Genomic DNA, 19,838 nt, shown 5'->3' with positions numbered 1-19,838 from the left:
TTCATCCAAACACTATGACAAGGACATGCTGCTGCTGCAACATATTTTGCCTCTGCTGTAAAAAGAGTTACAGTAGGCTGCTTCTTTTAAGCCCAAGCCATAGCTTCTCCACTCAGCTTAAACATATACCCTGAAGTACTTTTCCTATGATTATAGTCACTAGCATAATCACTATTTGTATATGAAAACAACTCTATTTCACCTTCTCTTGCATAGAACACGCTAAGCTCTAGAGTTCCCTTTAGATATTGAAGCACCCTCTTTGCAGAAAGCAAATGCTCTTCCATTGGATCTGCCATATATATGCTAATAAGATATACACTGTACATCAAATCAGGTTTAGTAGTTGTCAAGTACATGAGGCTACCAACCAATTGTTTGAACTGAGTTGCATTGACTTTTCCCCCCACCTTCTCTTGTCAGCTTTGAACGAGACACTATAGGATTCTTTACTGAATTGCACTCCTTCATACCAAACCTATCAAGAACATCTTTGGCATATTTCTTCTGACACAAATGAATACTCTTTGAACTTTGCAGAACTTCAACATTTAGGAAATATCTCATCTTTCCTAGATCCGTTATCTCAAACTCAGACTTCATTGAGCACTTAAACTCCTCAATCAAACATGCATCATTACTATTAAAGATTAAGTCATCTATATAGAGACTTATAATTAAAATCTTACCTCCCGTTTCTATTTTGACAAACAAAGTAGACTCATGACTGCATCTTTCAAAACCTTCATTGAAAAAATATTTCTCAATCTTACTATACTAGGCTTGAGGGGCCTGCTTTAGACTATATAAAGCCTTTTTGAGCTTGAAAACCTTTTCTTTGCCTTTTCGCTTATATCCTTGCAGCTGCTCAATGAAAACAGCTTCGTTCAATAAAACTAACTCTCGAGTGATTAAAACTAACAATCAAGTTGCTTTAAACTGAGGAAAAGCTCCACTGGATAACACTTGAGTGAACTACCATGGATGCTAATTTCATGTATGGTAAGAAAATAACCCAGTTGCTCCATTTCCTTCAGTAAGGAATCTAAGGAGTAGCAAGATTGAACTAGGAGACTGTGCCCGCCTGAAGTCAAAGTCTCTAATTTCACCACATGAGGATGGTCATTTAAAGAGTCCTTTAAAGACATTTTGTTAATGGTTGTAGGCCTTGGAAGTGAAAGCACAAACTGGGAACACTTTGTAATTGTGAGTTCTTTTAAAGAAGGAAGGTGGCTGGGTAGGGTTTTCTTTAATTTAGGACCTTCACTTATGCAAAGCACTTGGAGGCGAGGAAAAGCTTTCTCTTCACTTTCAGCAACATTAGGAACCCATTCACACCATTGTGGCATCCTCTCAAAAGTCAAGCTCTCGAGTGATTTGAATGCAATGCTTGTGGAAGTGCAATTTCCACAAAACTCACAACCTACACTCTCGACTTTATCGAATGCTTTGATCAAAAGTCTTTTTAGATATGCTAACTGACCGAGTGGTGGCAGGAAGGAACAATGGCATTCACTAAGCCTCAAGGTCCACTAAGAATGGGTCTATTAACCAAGCAGGGAATCTTGAACCCCCATAACCAACAATTACAAGACAACGCACATTCATATTAGGCTTTAGTTGATGAAGCACGCGTTCATCAAGAGAACCATACGAATCATTGCTCCACCTCAGATCTAACTTTCTGAGATCCCTCGTGCCTTCCAAATTATCTCCTAAAGCATCTTGGGCGTCGACAACATTTTGGAGCATCCAAGTACAGAGTCTTCCCTCTAGGCATTTGAGCTCTCCTATTTCATTTATGCTGGATCCATTTCGTTTACCCACAAAAAAATCAGTCAAAGTTTGAAGTTTAGATCATTTACCCATTTGAGGCGTCATCTGTTGCAGTCTTGTTCCTTTAATATCCAGATGATACAAGTTTGTTAGATTCATCAGGTTGGTTGGCAACTCAACAAGATTCTTGCACCAACGCAAGATTGGTATCCGCAAGTTGTGCAAGGTACACACAGTTTCAGACAACCTGTGTTCCGATGATTCTGAGAGGTTTATATACCATGGTTGTTTCAAGCTGCCAATCGAGCTAGGCAACTTACCTACATGGAGCAAAGACAATACACGAAGAGGCTGGAATCTTCCCAGAAAGTCACCGATTTCCTCGTCATTCATGTTTGCCAGAAAGAACTTTGATATTAACAAAATTGTACGCAAATTTTGTACCTCATCAGGGCCCACAGGATTGTTCAGATCTTCAGATCTAGTTCTTGCATACGATAAGTGACGAGTCTTCTTAGAAACCTTCCAAGAATCGCCATCATCTAAACAAACAGCAAACTCTCCATACACAAATTTTGCCAAGTCATTTGTGAGGTCATGCATTGCGAATAATGGTGAGTTATCACTTACTTGTTCAAAAAGGGACATTGATACAAGATCTTCAAAGCACCTGTATCATGTTTCTGTCATCTCTCTATCTCCCTCATATGGTGAAAATAACCCAGTTGCTCCATTTCCTTCAGTAAGGAATCTAAGGAGTAGCAAGATTGAACTAGGAGACTGTGCCCGCCTGAAGTCAAAGTCTCTAATTTCACCATATGAGGATGGTCATTTAAAGAGTCCTTTAAAGACATTTTGTTAATGGTTGTAGGCCTTGGAAGTGAAAGCACAAACTGGGAACACTTTGTAATTGTGAGTTCTTTTAAAGAAGGAAGGTGGCTGGGTAGGGTTTTCTTTAATTTAGGACCTTCACTTATGCAAAGCACTTGGAGGCGAGGAAAAGCTTTCTCTTCACTTTCAGCAACATTAGGAACCCATTCACACCATTGTGGCATCCTCTCAAAAGTCAAGCTCTCGAGTGATTTGAATGCAATGCTTGTGGAAGTGCAATTTCCACAAAACTCACAACCTACACTCTCGACTTTATCGAATGCTTTGATCAGAAGTCTTTTTAGATATGCTAACTGACCGAGTGGTGGCAGGAAGGAACAATGGCATTCACTAAGCCTCAAGGTCCACTAAGAATGGGTCTATTAACCAAGCAGGGAATCTTGAACCCCCATAACCAACAATTACAAGACAACGCACATTCATATTAGGCTTTAGTTGATGAAGCACGCGTTCATCAAGAGAACCATACGAATCATTGCTCCACCTCAGATCTAACTCTCTGAGATCCCTCGTGCCTTCCAAATTATCTCCTAAAGCATCTTGGGCGTCGACAACATTTTGAAGCATCCAAGTACGGAGTCTTCCCTCTAGGCATTTGAGCTCTCCTATTTCATTTATGCTGGATCCATTTCGTTTACCCACAAAAAAATCAGTCAAAGTTTGAAGTTTAGATCATTTACCCATTTGAGGCGTCATCTATTGCAGTCTTGTTCCTTTAATATCCAGATGATACAAGTTTGTTAGATTCATCAGGTTGGTTGGCAACTCAACAAGATTCTTGCACCAACGCAAGATTGGTATCCGCAAGTTGTGCAAGGTACACACAGTTTCAGACAACCTGTGTTCCGATGATTCTGAGAGGTTTATATACCATGGTTGTTTCAAGCTGCCAATCGAGCTAGGCAACTTACCTACATGGAGCAAAGACAATACACGAAGAGGCTGGAATCTTCCCAGAAAGTCACCGATTTCCTCGTCATTCATGTTTGCCAGAAAGAACTTTGATATTAACAAAATTGTACGCAAATTTTGTACCTCATCAGGGCCCACAGGATTGTTCAGATCTTCAGATCTAGTTCTTGCATACGATAAGTGACGAGTCTTCTTAGAAACCTTCCAAGAATCGCCATCATCTAAACAAACAGCAAACTCTCCATACACAAATTTTGCCAAGTCATTTGTGAGGTCATGCATTGCGAATAATGGTGAGTTATCACTTACTTGTTCAAAAAGGGACATTGATACAAGATCTTCAAAGCACCTGTATCATGTTTCTGTCATCTCTCTATCTCCCTCATATGGTGAAAATAACCCAGTTGCTCCATTTCCTTCAGTAAGGAATCTAAGGAGTAGCAAGATTGAACTAGGAGACTGTGCCCGCCTGAAGTCAAAGTCTCTAATTTCACCACATGAGGATGGTCATTTAAAGAGTCCTTTAAAGACATTTTGTTAATGGTTGTAGGCCTTGGAAGTGAAAGCACAAACTGGGAACACTTTGTAATTGTGAGTTCTTTTAAAGAAGGAAGGTGGCTGGGTAGGGTTTTCTTTAATTTAGGACCTTCACTTATGCAAAGCACTTGGAGGCGAGGAAAAGCTTTCTCTTCACTTTCAGCAACATTAGGAACCCATTCACACCATTGTGGCATCCTCTCAAAAGTCAAGCTCTCGAGTGATTTGAATGCAATGCTTGTGGAAGTGCAATTTCCACAAAACTCACAACCTACACTCTCGACTTTATCGAATGCTTTGATCAAAAGTCTTTTTAGATATGCTAACTGACCGAGTGGTGGCAGGAAGGAACAATGGCATTCACTAAGCCTCAAGGTCCACTAAGAATGGGTCTATTAACCAAGCAGGGAATCTTGAACCCCCATAACCAACAATTACAAGACAACGCACATTCATATTAGGCTTTAGTTGATGAAGCACGCGTTCATCAAGAGAACCATACGAATCATTGCTTCACCTCAGATCTAACTTTCTGAGATCCCTCGTGCCTTCCAAATTATCTCCTAAAGCATCTTGGGCGTCGACAACATTTTGAAGCATCCAAGTACGGAGTCTTCCCTCTAGGCATTTGAGCTCTCCTATTTCATTTATGCTGGATCCATTTCGTTTACCCACAAAAAAATCAGTCAAAGTTTGAAGTTTAGATCATTTACCCATTTGAGGCGTCATCTGTTGCAGTCTTGTTCCTTTAATATCCAGATGATACAAGTTTGTTAGATTCATCAGGTTGGTTGGCAACTCAACAAGATTCTTGCACCAACGCAAGATTGGTATCCGCAAGTTGTGCAAGGTACACACAGTTTCAGACAACCTGTGTTCCGATGATTCTGAGAGGTTTATATACCATGGTTGTTTCAAGCTGTCAATCGAGCTAGGCAACTTACCTACATGGAGCAAAGACAATACACGAATGGGCACTATGATTTGCATCATTAAATGCATATTCTGAAAACAACAACCAACACTTGTCACTGCCTATTCCTTTTAAGGGAATAGGATAAAGAGTTTGCAAAAGATTAGGGTGAAGATTTTGCAATGATGATCATCTTTCGCTCTTCTTGTGTGTTGTAATGATAATCTTACTTCCCTCTACCCCAGCCATCAAAGGTGCGATTAAAAAATTGCATTCCTCTGGATCATCATTCCAAAAATCATCTAAAACAAGAAATAACTTGTTGCCCTTCAATATCTCTTGGAGTTTACAGTGAAGACTATTGGGAGGCATGGAATCTGAATCCAAAAACCCTTACGAACATTAAGTTCTTGCGAAACAGAGACCCATGCTTTCAGATCAAACCACTTTTTTACTTCATCATTATCATAGACAAATCTAGCCAAGAAGGTTTCTCCTTCTGCATCATCAGATAAAAGCAACTTCTTTATGGCCTCCTTAGATTGGTCCCTACCATAAACTCGAGTATGACCTAGTAGAGAAGTCAAAGGCACGCACTCATGAGATGGTGGTTGCTTCATTAGATGGAGGCTACGAGATTTGTCTTCTAACCTTTCAAGTATTTCAAAAATCTTTTCTAATTTATGGGCCTCTCTCCTTCCTCATTCTTGCTTAAGGACAAAGAAAGGAGATAAAAAAGTTTCACACCTGATACATGCTAGTTTGAGAACCAGCTACCAAAACTATTTGTTGTGCTTCACTATCAGTCTCAATCAACAAGTCTTCAACTTCATAGATAACTTCTTTAGCATCCGCAATCCAAGTCTTCAGAACCATCACAGTAAATAGATCTCTCCCAACTTTAGTTATTTGCTTCTCCTCGGCATCATTGAGCAAGCCATTAACATTATTCAATGTTTCTCTCAACTTCTCGAGCTTTTACTTATTGAGCTTCCCACATGTGCAAAAGCACAGGAGTCAATTGTTGGCCTAGAAAACCAGCAGCACCTTTCAGACATGTTAACGCAATCTCAACTGCCATGATGAATCTTTCCAGAGGATGTGAGTGTGGACAGGAAAATGGTGAATTGAGCAGTAGGGAAGTAAAGAATAGCAAGATTGAGAATTTGATCGAAGATGTTTAGAATTTGCATAGACAAAAGCCAACTAAGATTTGTTCTTGATAGCCACGCATCACCTCGAAACATGTTTTATTAACCAAGGTGAGCATGTTTATATAAAAACCTTCTCTGAATCCTTATTCGTTGATGTAGAATATTATAGTTTTTTACTTTCTTTTGTTTCTCATATTACAAAATTAAGATTTTAATTTTTTTCATCTTGTTTTTAAGAATATAAATTTTATTTTAGTTTTTTTTTAATCCTTTAACTTATTTATCATTTTCTTTAGCTTTTCATAGTTTCTTCAAATATAATTTTATATCACCGGGTCTATTCGGTCTAGACTGATTTATAAGAAGAGTTGACATGAATTAATTAATTTTTTTAAATTAAAATTATATTGTTTAAAAAATATAAATTTTTAACCAAGATAATTGTATCCTGAATCGACTCAAATCAGGAAAAACCAGATGAATTCTTTTCCCTCTCTTTTTAAGCTAAAATGATTTATATATCGAGATGGCTAGATGCGGAATAACCTATAGGGCTGGGCTGGATTTTTTTAACTTTAGGATGGATTTCGAGTATAAGGGTTGATTTAAGAAACTTATTTGTTTAGCGTCCGATCGCATAAAAAAAAGACCTAAGAAGGCTTGTCTTTAACTCAAAGCCATCTCTTCTCTCTCTCTCTCTCTCTGAACTCCCTCGCTCGCCTCAGCTTTCGAAGTTGATTGTAGTTTAATTCTCTCAAAGCTTTATAGGAATGTGGCAGGTGAGAGTTAATTATGAGTTGACTTGTATTTTTTGTACATGTAGTTATGGAAAACCTCAGTTTAATTTGTTAATGGTTTCTATGGATTCTTGGTCTCTTTTTTCCCTGTAATTTTCAGGGAATCACCATGTCTTGATTATCTGGATTTTGATCTGTAATGATTTTTTTATATGATTTTTTTTTCCGGACAGAAATTAGTGTTGAAAGTTGATATCCAAGATCAGAAAACCATGACCAGGGTCATAAACAAATATTAGAATCTTCTATTCTATGCTTACTTTGATTAAAAAAAACCCTTGTATGTGCAATAAGTGGTTTGATAATAACTGGTGTTACATGAAGGGATGTATTAATATTTTGTAACCCAACCCTATTGGATAGGATCCGTGGTTTGTTTAGGCTTGTATAGGATGCCAATTGGACAAATAGTTCACTAGTGAATATTCAACACAAATTTTGTTCCTCAATTTCTCTTACTGTGTTTCCCTCCCTCCCTCTCACATCCTCTCTCCTTCTTCTTAACCTTTGTCTGCCTTCTCTTGATTTTCTTCTCCATGTCATTCTTGCTTACCAAATACAACAAACAAACCCATTAATTCAATGATCATAACATCTAGCTTGGTTTTCCTGCAATCCAATTCAAAGCTCTACCTAGGTCAATCTGGCATTTCATCGTTTAGGTTAAATAAAGCTGCTCTGTGGTTTTGAAGGTATCTGTTGCCATTTGGGGGATTACATGATGATGGATTGATTTTGAGGAGGTGTACCTTTGGGTTTATGGAGTGTGCATGTTGCTAAGGGTATGTGGTGGTGGTTTGTTCTGTTTGGGTGGTTGATGCTCTCCTAGTGTGGATCTAGAGGGTTTCAGAATTTGTTTTTGTAGTTGGTTTTAGGGTGTCCCTTGAGGATTGTATGTTGTCCAGGTGGTGTTTGGTGATTTAGGGTTTGGTTATCCAGACACCAGTGCCTAGTTGAGTGGCAAGATTTCCATGGCAAACGGGTCTCTGGCTCTTTGGAGGCCCACCTGCCACCTGTGGTTATTTGATTTCATGTTTTCCAGATGGTAATTGGCAGTGTTAAGCCTCCCTGCTCAGTGCCGCGGTGGAATTTGACTGACCCTGCATTACCTCTATATTTTCAATTGGCCTGGCCCATTTGCACTCTTCTCTTCACCCAAGAAAGAAGAGCAGAAGAAGCAAGAAGGTCAGATGAGTAAAGATGAAGATCAAGTTAAAAAAGATGAAAATGCTTTTGCTGAGTTGAACAAGTCTAACCAGGCCAATATTGATCCCTGTTTAGCTCTTACAGCTCCTGAGGATGATCGAAATGCTTGTGTCCTTGTGTAATCTGGCAGATGTCAAGAGAGTTAGTAGAAGTCTGTAGGACAGAAGTTGACATTGGATTTATATCATATTATTAATGGATTCTCTCCCTCATGTAAAATATATATAAATATTTTTCATTAATGTATAATTGTTGTGGTTTTGATCTTCCTACACCGTTTATTGTTTTGAATGTGGGATGTCCTGTCAAGTTTGTGGCTGGCATTTCTTTTGACAGAGAGGAAGAATGGCAATGGTAACTTGTTCTCAAAATTAGAGCTATGGGTGATAGTACTTTCAATTCCAGGTAACAAAAAATTCTGGGATGGATTAGGTCATCTGTGATTTACAATAATTTTAGCTTTAAAATATGTGTGGTAGGAAAAAGAGAGGGATTTAACTGGATTGAAAATGAATAAATGAGAAAAAATTAAAAATTCTTTTGACTTCAGGATAAAGAATAAAGGGTTTGATCTAAATTGTTAATTTGTATGTATAGTTGTTTATTATTTTTATTTGAAAATATATTAAAATATTTTTTAATTTTTTTTAATATTAATATATCAAAATAATTAAAAAATAATAATCTGAAACTTTTAATAAAAAAAATCAAAAAAATATCACACCCACACAAACCAACAGTATAAATCCAGCCCTGCAAATTTGCAAATACAAGGACGCTCTGTTTAAGAAGAGATCAATGGTTTCTCACAAAAAAAGTCAAATCATAATTAGCTCTCGCCTTCTTATCCATAGAGCTTTGAGAGATATTGATTTTTTTTATTTTTTTTTTTGAAAAAAATTAATTTTTTTAGATATTTTTAGATTATTTTGATATATTAATATTAAAAATAATTTTAAAAAAATAAAAAAATATTATCTTAGTATATTTTTAAATAAAAAACAAATATATTTGGTGTTGTCCTGTTTTTTTTTTCAATTAATTTACTGGTTTCTTTTGATTCCAGGCTTGGAATTTGGGCTTTCATAGCCCGGGTTTATTAATTGATCGAGATACTCGGCTGTGTCTAACCTTTTTTTTAAAAAAAATAATAAATTATAAATAAGTTCTTCAAGTTTGAGAAATAAATTAATAATTTTTTAATTTCAAAAAATTAAATATTGAGTCTGAGAACCCTTAATTTGTTATTATTTTATCCCAAGAAATAATTTTTTTGCTCATCAATCTTTTTATAATATCTATTTTTAAAAAAATTTAAAAAATTGGAAAAAGACTAAATAGTTAGTTTTTGAAATAAAAAAAATACTAACTAATATATTTCTTAAAATAAATAAAATAATTTATAATTTAATCTTTACAAAAATAAATAAAATCACCATTTGTTTCTTTTCGATAGCAAAGATACCAGCCAATGACTAAATGTTATTCATTTTTTTCTTCTGATTAAGGAAAATTTATAATTAGAAACTTAATCTAGGTTTCTAGCAACTTTACAAAATCAAATAGAGAGTGGATATCATCCAATGTTAACCTTTAAAAAAGGCGTATATTATCCCAAGCAATGCCACACGAAAGAGGTGATGGAAAAAATTGAAGGAAAAATAAAGAGCTTAAATATAAAAGAAAAATAAAGGATTGTTTGTAAATAAATATTGTAAAAGAAAGCAAATAAAAAGCAACAAGAAGATGGGTTGAATAAATTACATAAAGAAATTTATGGGGGCTGATCATCAATCACAATAGCTAGATGATTCTATTTATATCTATATAATATAAAGAGATAATATTTATTAGATATTGTTTTATATGGTTGATCATCATTCATAATCAATTTGAAACGACATTTATTTTGTCTTTAGAATTCCATTAACTGCTCTAAGTCAACTGCTTCAAATCTTCATCTTCTATATATAAAAACAAATTACTAAATTCTCTTAATTCAAACTCGAGATTTTCTAGCACTAGAAAGGAAATAGGAACCTTAAACCCCTTTCTTCTTGCCAAGACATTAAGGAGCAAGTACACGCCTTTCTTAGCTAGGAGACTGAAGAGGGAATTTAAGCTTGTTAATTAATTGTTATTAAATATCATTGCAACCAGTGGATAAAAACAAACTTATTTTATGGGCTTGAACTCCGCTGAAATTACATGAAGTGATGATCATTTAAATTCCCATAGGAACAAAAAGAAAACACAAATAAAATTAATGGATTCAAAGAAAACTCAAGATTTTAATCATTACTATTCTGAGCATTACTTGCCATTTGAAAACAAGAACTTGAAGTCATTTGCTGTCTTTCTTGCCCAACAAACTCTCACAAAGACCAGTATTGATGAACCATCTGTTATTATAGATGTCAAAAACGATATCCTCTACTTTGTTGAACTCCTCCACGTATGCAAGCAACACCACCCCATTATGAAGATAACTCGGAATCGTTTACTCAATTCATGCAATTGCACATTTTTAAAACAAATCAATTGGTTCTCACAAAACATAGCAGTATAGTCCATCTTCCACAGTACAAAATACCGCAATTCTTCTCCAAAGCGGCTCATGTGTGGGCTCAATTTCTGCAATATACTTACTAACAAATTGAAAACAGACAAAATAGTTGCCCAAACAAGCCATTACTGTCCCCCCAACAACTTCACACCACGCGGAACAAGTTCAACAACACAATCAAAGAAACCTTGTTGAGCCCTTGTTTCACCTAATTGTCTGTTGCTTCTTACTAATCTCCAAGTTAAATTCACCATCATCTTGATTAATTTTTCTATTATCTTCTACCTCATCATCTTTTGTTTATTCTTCAAGAATGATTCTGCTAAACACTCTAAAATTGAAATCTAAAAATTGCCTTCAATCTCAGACTCAACAAGATCAACTTCTCGAGGAATTTGGAAAAATATCTTCACCAAAGATTTCAGGGTCTGACAAACATGTGTCATATGTGTTTGATCGAGTCCCTTTTCTACTGATTTCTTGCCCTTCAGTTGCAAGAATCAAAATCCCATTTAATTTGTCAAATCTTTCTTCATTGATGGGTCATCCCATTTTATTTTTTTTATTATCAAACCACTTATTGCACATACAAGTTTACTTTTTTTAAATCAAAATAAGCATAGAATAGAAGATTCTAATACCTGACAGAGAAACAACTGTCTTGATGATCCTGGTCATGGTCTTCTGATCTTGGACATCAACTTTCAACACTAATTTATGTCCGAAATTTTTTAATCACACCTTTGATGGTCGGGGCAAAGGGAAGTAAGATTATCATTTCAACACGCGAGAAGAGTGGAGGATCATCATTAGTGCAAAATCTTCACCCTAATCTTTTACAAACTCTTCATCCTATACCGAGAATAAACAGTAAAAAACGTTAGTTGTTATTTTCAGAATATGCATTTAGTGATGAAAATCATAGTGCCCGTTTACCATTTGAATAAATGTTTCACTCCACCAAAATGAAAAGATGCAAGGGTTTGCCTTTAGCTGTAAAATTACTTAGGGTCTCTTAAAATCCAAAACAAATGCTGACGAATGGAAAAAAATATTGAACAGCAACATGTAAGATTTGCGAGATGACTGAGATCTACATGTTCTAAAAGTGACCTATTATTGTTTGCCGCAACGTCTAAAACGATGTTTTGCTTATTGTGCAATTTTTTTCTAAAGGTTATAAATTTTGCAAGGAAGATGTAGTTCTTTTATAGATGGCTGAGGGTTTTCTGCTTGCTTATAGTGGAAATAAAGCTTCAAAGATCTTGTATCAATATCTCTTTTTGAACAAGTAAGTGATAACTCACCATTATTTGTAATGCATAACCTTACAATGACTTGACAAAACTTGTGTATGGAGAGTTTGATATTTGTTTAGATAATGATGATTCTTGAAGGGTTTATAAGAAGACTTGTCATTTATCATACGCAAGAACTAGATCTGAAAGATCTAGACAATTTCATGTGCCTCTAAAAAAAAATTAAGTCATTATTTCACAATATTCAATTATTAAAAAAAGTCAAGACAGGATTGGTAAGATTTTTTTACTTATTTGATGTTCTAACACTCAATCTCGCAAATCCCACATGTTATTGTTCAATATTTCTCTCTCACATGACGTAAAGATTAAGTGCTAGAAGATCAAATAAGCAAAAAAATATCACAAATTTTGTCTCTACTCTTCTTCAATCATTGAACATTGTAAAGTAATGAATTAATTTTTTTAAAAGGCAAACGAAATTGTCTAGATCTTCAAATCTAATTCTTACATACAATAAGTCACAAGTCTTTTTAGAAACCTTTCAAGAATCACCATAATTTAAACAAACAGCAAACTCTCCATACACAAATTTTATCAAGTCATTTGTGAGATCATACATTATGAATAATAGTAAGTTATCACTTACTTGTTCAAAAAGGAATATCAATACTAGATCTTCAAAGTATATATATCTTGTTTCTTTCATCTCTTTATTTCTATCATAAACAAGCAGAAAACCCTCAGCTATCAACAAAAAAACTATATCTTCTTTGCAAAATTTATAACATTTTTAAAAAATTGTACAATAAACAAAACATCATTTTAAACGTTGCAACAAGTAATAATAAGTTATTTTTAGAACATGTAGACCCCGGTCATCTTGCAAATCCCACATGTTGTTCAATATTTTTTTTTCATTCATCATCATTTGTTTTGAACTTTAAAAAACCTTGAAGTAACTTTACAGCTAAAAGCAAATCTTTACATATTCTCACTATGACAGATTTCTTTCCAAAAGGCAAAGCAAATATCTCCAGTAGCATGAAACAAATGAAAGCAAATTTTACTCCATAGCTTGGCTGATATTATTGTTGAAAGAACAATGTAAAATAAGCAAATATACTTTATGTAAAAGACTGTAGAAACATATTATTTTACCTATCTGCATATGACAAAAAAGAGATCCATTTGAAGAGGTAAGAGAAAAAAACAATGGTAGACAACTGCTAATCACTAAAATGGTTATTTAGATACTAGGAACCTAGCAGATTAACACTCATCGGCTATAAGAAGAAGCACAAACAAATCCTCCCACAAAATGATCAGGTCATGTGATCCATGCACCAAAGCTATAACAAGAACTGTAGCATCTTCTAAAACCTTTATCTAATTACGGTTTATCAAAAGAGATACAAACACAATTTACACCCCCACCCAAAAAAAGAAAAAAAAACAACACACAAGAACACATGTGCCTGCGCACGTTCAGGGCAATATATTTCATTGTTTAGCCTCAATTATCATGTCTAAGGTGTAAGAAAATCGATGTATTTCAAAACAATTCTAGAAAGTTAATCCAAAACCCGTGCAAAGATAAGATCCTAAAATATATAGTTCATGACCTTGACATTAAGGGAACCTATTTGATTCTCTAGAAATCTCAACATTTAGAAAAAGGAATTTGTTCTGAAGCTAAATGATATTGGAAAAAGAGTCCCTTAGCGTGTCAACCCCAGCTTCCTCAATCAAAAAAATATAAATTTGAAATCTATCCTTTTGCACTATTACTATCAGAAATACCTTCATTCAAGTTAGCTAAAATGAAAATTGTTCGCGTGATGTGCATCTGGCTTAATTCTTGTATATTATCACCCATTCACAAGCTCTACCAGGTTTTAGGCAATACAAAGTCACATTTAATTTCCTTTATGTTAACATTCAGGTTAAGTCTATTGAACTTACCAAAGCAAATTGAAAATCAAACTTTCAATAATTTTGAGGCTCTTCTTGTATGAGTCAATCTTAAGCCATTTCACAACGAGCCCTAACAGGACACAAATTGTCCCTAATCCCAAACTCCATGATCAGCTTCACCTAGCCCTTTAACCAAATAAATTATCATAGTCTCGACACCATAAATACACATTCAAATCTCATTAAGAAAAAAACAAGAAGAATGAAAGAACAAAACCACAAATCCAAATCCAACATAAAACAGATCAAAAACCAAAAAGAACACAACAGCAAAACTATCTCATCGAATCAGCAAGGAATGAATGTTTCAATCAAACAAATTAAACCCAATAGAGAAGGCACTGTGTATGTAAGCGAGAAAACAAACGAGAGAACTTACAGCGAAATGACAGCAATGGACAATAGTCCAAGCCATCCCAGGAGAACAACCAAAGATGGAAAGAACAAGGAGCCATGACATGAAAACGATGAGCATATAAGTGGTCCAAACTCCAGGATATGTGAACCACTCCGTGTTCCTATTCACATCTGTCGTTGGCTCAGCTTTAACATACATTTCTTTGGTTTTCTTTGTTGTTGGAGAAGGTTAGAGAATGAGTTTAACAAAGGGAATAAGGAGACCCAGATTAGAAAAATATTTTTTTAAATAGTCTGTAATTTTATCACTAAATATATATTCAGAAAATAACAACCAACGATTATTTACTTATTCCCTGCAATGCAATAAGATAAAGAGTTTGCAAAAAATAAGAACGAAAAATTTACAATGCTAATGATGCTATGTTTATCTCGTATTATGTTGTAATGATAATCTTAATTACCTTTGCCCCGCCCATCAAAGGTGTGATTAAAAACTTGCTTTGCTCTGGATCATCATTCCAAAAATCATCTAAAACAAGAAATAACTTGTTGCCCATCAATATCTCCCGGAGTTTACAGTGAAGACTACTGTGAGACATGAGATCACAATCCAAAAACCCAAGCTCTTTGAGAATGATTTTTGTTAGGTTGAAAACATTAAGATCTTGTGAAACAGAGACCCATGCTTACAGATCAAACCACTTTCGCACACCATCACCATGGTAGACAAATCTTGCCAATCCCAGGCATGCCCACTATGGGAATTACCTGCAAACTTTCTCCTTCTGCATCAATAGAAGCAACTTCTTAATGGCCTCCTTAGATTGGTCCCCACCATAAACTCGAGTATGACCTAGCAGAGAAGTCGAAGGCACGCGCTCGTGAGATGGCGGTTGCTTCATCAGATGGAGGCTACGAGCTTTGTCTTCTAACCTTTCAAGTCTTTCGAAAATCATTTCTAATTTATGGGTCATCTCTCCTTCCTCATTCTTGCTAAAAGGACAAAGAAAGGAGATAAAAAAGTTGCGCACCTGATACATGCCAGTTTGAGAGCCAGCTACCCACTCTATTCGTCGAGCTTCATTTTCAATCTCAATCAACAAGTCTTCAGCTTCATAGATAGCTTCTTTAGCATCCGCGATCCAAGTCTTCAGAACCATCGCAGTAAATAGATCTCTCCCAGCTTCAGTTATTTGCTTCTCCTCGGCGCCATTGAGCAAGCCATTAACAGTATTCAATGCTAACGCTATCTCAACTACCATGATGAATCTTTGCAGAGGGTGTGAGTGTGGATAGGGAAATGGTGAATTGAGCAGTGGGGAAGTAAAGAAAAGTGAGGAGAGTGAATTGGGGCCGTTGACTAGGGATTAATCGACGGGTAGGAATGTTTGGACTTTGGATTATCAAGACGAGAATTGTGATCCGCGTGCATTGTGGATGGACCAGTGGGAGGTGTTTTTAAGGCGGGAATTGAATTTTTGTGTTTTAAGAAGCGCGACTAGTGGAAATTTGGACCGTGGATTGGGACCAATGGGAGGTGGAGAGGAGTGGCAAGGCTCTCTGTCTGTGTGTGAACTCGTTGCTAATGAAGCTTGTGCAAGTAAAATTTTAATTTATGAAAAAAAGGCCTTTTGAATGTTCGGTTATACATACATATGGAGTGACAGTAATTCTTTTTTAGATTAAAAAAAATAACTCTTGGTTAATTAATTTAGAGTGGAATACTTTTATTCAATGATGATTTTTTTTAATTAATTTGATAGTAAAAATATTTAAATATCATCAATCAAAACTAAACTTTATAAAAACAATTAATTATGAATTACCTGTAATTTGTTATATATAGAAAAAAAGTTTTTTTAATTATTATTTGTTTCATCTTATTATTTTTTAATTAAAATTTTTTATCTATTAAAGTTGAGATATATTATCAAATATATTAAACAAGACCATTATGTATTATTTGAGACATATCTAGAACTACCAATCGAATTTTGATTCAATTAAAGTTAAGATAGAAACTAGATATCTAAAAACTTTCCAAACCATATATTATAGGTCCAATAATTAATCTAAACAAGAAAGAACAATATGTTTAAAATTAAGACTTAAATTTACCAAGAATATACAAAAATTAAATATTTAGGTTATATGAAGAAATTTTAACATTAAAATTTTTTTTATAACTCTATTTTATCTATTTATGTACTTTAAAATAATTATTTTTAATTTCTTTTTTTTTTCTAACGCATTAAACATTACTTAGGGATTTATTTTGTTATTGAATTTATGTTAGTTAATTACTAATTTAAACTCACTAGCTTACAACTCAAAAGGGGTATATCAAAACTTATTGTGATGGAAACAATAAGGTTGTCATTAGGTTTATGTGTGTTACCTATCTTTCAATGATTTTCCTGTATTAAAAATTTTCATTATGAAATTTTTTATTTTTCTATGTCATTAATTTATTAAATTCCTTTCTCTCATTTTATTTAGATTATTAATTGATTATAATATTGTTAACTTATTTTATCAAATTTTAATGCAATTTAATTTTTTAGCTAGAATTATTAATAAATAAATAATTAAAAAAATAACTTCTGATTTTATAATTTTACTATTTAAATTTAATATCTGAGTTTATATTATATTTTTCATATCATATCATGTTAAAAAATTATTTTTAATTACCTTGGCCTTCTTATCCATAGAGCTTTTAGAAATTTAAACTACAGCCAACTTGGAAAGCTAACTGGATACGGGGGAGAGGCAAAGGCGGAGGGGAAGAAATATTATTTCTCCTTTTTCCAATTTGCAGCGGCGGCGTGTGGATGACGGTGGTACACATATCCGGGGCCTGTCCTGCCTTTTCCTTTTTCCGATTAGTTTCCTGGTTTCTTTTGATTCCAGGCTTGGAATTTGGGCTTTCATAGGCCCGGGTCTATTAGTTGATCAAGATGCTTTTATTTTTAAATTTACATAACTCGTCTATGTCTAGCTTATTTTTTTTTTAAAATAGTAAATTATAAATTAGTTCTTCAAGTTTGAGAAATAAATTATTGGTTTTTTAATTTCAAAAAATTAATTATTGAGTCACTTGATCATATCGTCGAGAACCCTTAATTTTTTATTACTTTATCATAAGAAATAATTTCTTTACCCATCAATCTTTTTATAATATCTATTTTTAAAAAAAATTAAAAAAAATGGAAAAGAACATAAAATGAAGGAAAAGGACTAAATAGTTAGTTTTTTGAAATAAAAAAAATACTAACTAATATATTTCTAAAAAATAAAGAAAATAATTTATAATTTAATCTTTACAAAAATAAATAAAATCATCATTTGTTTTTTTTCGATAGCAAAGATACCATCCAACTACTAAATGTTATTCATTTTTTTCTTCTGATTAAGGAAAATTTATAATTAGAAACTTATAATGGCTAGATGATTCTATTTATATCTATATAATATAAAGAGATAATATTGATTAGATTATTTTAATTATATGGTTAATCATCATTCATAATCAATTTGAAACGACATTTATTTTGTCTTTAAGGCGCGACATTTAGAATTCCATTAACTGCTTCAAGTCTTCATCTTCTATATATATATATATATATATATATATATATATATATATATATATATATAAATTACTAAATTCTCTTCGAACTCAGATTTTCTAGAGCAAGAAAAGAAATAGGAACCCTAAACCCCTTTCTTCTTGCCAAGACATTAAGGAGCAAGCACACGCCTTTCTTAGCTAGGAGACTGAAGAGGGAATTTAAGCTTGTTAATTGTTATTAAATATCATTGCAACCAGTGGATAAAAGCAAACTTATTTTCTGGGCTTGAACTCTGCTGAAATTACATGAAGTGATGATCATTTACATTCCCACAGGAACAAAAAGAAAACACAAACAAAATTAATGGATTCAAAGAAAACTCAAGATTTTAATCATTACTGTTCTTAGCAAGGCTGTGCCTTGAATTCCTGTGCTTGTTGCTCTTCTTTTCGTTTTCATCAAAGAATATGTTATCTGAAACAAGATGTGAATTATTTCTTTGAATCTCTCAAGATTGTTAATTAATTTTACTGTAAATAGTTCACTAAGTATTCTATTCTCTTTCACAAGCATAGTAGTAGTCCTCTTGACATGACGAGGATGTGTTTTTGAACAAGAAGCTGCACGCAGATTAAGAGGCCAGATACTGTACATCAAGTATTCAAGACTGCAGAGTCTCCATGAACAATATTTTCTCCATCACAAAAAGTCAATGCCGGCCTAAATATTCTAATCTCTAGAGGTTGGTGAGTGATTTGATGCTTGGAAATTTAAAATGTTTTCAGCGCTTGCAAGATGAGATCGTTTACTTGAAATATTTATAATGGCTAAGATAATATTATTTGGAAAGAAAAGATACATATTAGTTATTATTTCCATTATATTATAAAGGAAGAAAATAATAAATTATACATTATATACTTCCAAAAGGGTAAGTATATCAATGATCAAGAGTGTCAAATATACCTAAATATTTAAGAGTGGTAATAAATGCTTTTCATTTTAAAATAAATTAAAATAATATATATTTTTATTTTTTAAAAAATTATTTTTGATATTAATACATTAAAATGATCTGAAAACATAAAAAAAAATATTAATTTAAAATAAAAAAAATTTAAAAATACTTTCCCATTGGAGTAGTGCCAAACAATTTATATCAGGACAGGATTCTAAATTAATTTCTAGTGTAAGGGGAAAAGGTGATAGAATTCTAGACGTGTTTTCTAGTGCTATAAACTTCTTTTAATTAAGAAAATAAATGAAACATGATATCTACACTTGATGGAATAAATTGAAAAATACATAAACAAATAAGCCATAAAAAGAGTTTTGAACGACTAGATCGAAAAGTTGATCTACTTTACAAGAAGTGAAGAGTTTGTCTAACCAAAGGAAAGGGGGGGAAGCGCAGGGTAGGAGCTTGAGCAAGATCTTTTATAATTGCAAGGTAGCCAACAAAACTAGAGCAAAAGAACAATAAATGAGGAAAAGGAATGATGGAAACTGCCGAAGATAAATCACTAGACAAACTAATTTCTTAAGATACGCTGTGAAAAATAAATGTCAAAAAGCACAGCCAACAAACCCCATAGGCCATAAGGATGCAATTACGACAGCACGGTCAAAGGCTTTACTTTCCACGATGAGAAAAGAATAGACGCAATTACATTTACGTACGACAGCACGGTCAAAGGTTTACTTTCCACGGTGAGAAAAGAATAGTCTCTGTAAAAAAAAATCAATGGGAGGAACCATCTTATCGACTTTGAAATTTGGACCCTTTTCGATGTCATGGCTGACGTCCGAAAACATCTTCAAGTGGTTATGAAGATGGAAAGTCATTAACATTAATTTTCTCGAACTAATTAAACCTTATCTAACTTGACTTAAAGCCAGTGTGGGGTCAAGTGTT

General features: G+C 33.8%; 2 long non-coding RNA genes across 4 annotated transcripts; one reads left to right on the top strand and one right to left on the bottom strand.

Annotated features, from left to right (window-relative positions):
* The first annotated feature begins 6,821 nt into the window (after positions 1 to 6,821).
* Positions 6,822 to 8,447, top strand: LOC118037124 (uncharacterized). Its single transcript, XR_012168522.1, has 2 exons — positions 6,822 to 6,962; positions 7,673 to 8,447. It is a non-coding gene; the product is annotated as an uncharacterized lncRNA (long non-coding RNA).
* On the bottom strand, positions 7,241 to 15,992 carry LOC118037123 (uncharacterized). Of its 3 annotated transcripts, XR_004685535.2 has the most exons (3): positions 12,661 to 15,992; positions 11,394 to 11,604; positions 7,241 to 8,309 (listed from the first exon to the last, which is right to left on the bottom strand). It is a non-coding gene; the product is annotated as an uncharacterized lncRNA (long non-coding RNA). The 3 variants fall into 3 exon arrangements; XR_012168520.1 differs by lacking the exon at positions 7,241 to 8,309 and having other exon boundaries at positions 10,351 to 11,604; XR_012168521.1 differs by lacking the exon at positions 7,241 to 8,309 and having other exon boundaries at positions 10,351 to 11,604; positions 14,368 to 15,992.
* Between the last annotated feature and the right edge of the window lie 3,846 nt (positions 15,993 to 19,838).

The sequence above is a fragment of the Populus alba genome, chromosome 17 (assembly GCF_005239225.2).
Source record: "Populus alba chromosome 17, ASM523922v2, whole genome shotgun sequence".
NCBI classification, from domain to species: Eukaryota; Viridiplantae; Streptophyta; class Magnoliopsida; order Malpighiales; family Salicaceae; genus Populus; species Populus alba.
This window is presented reverse-complemented; position numbering and strand designations above follow the sequence as displayed.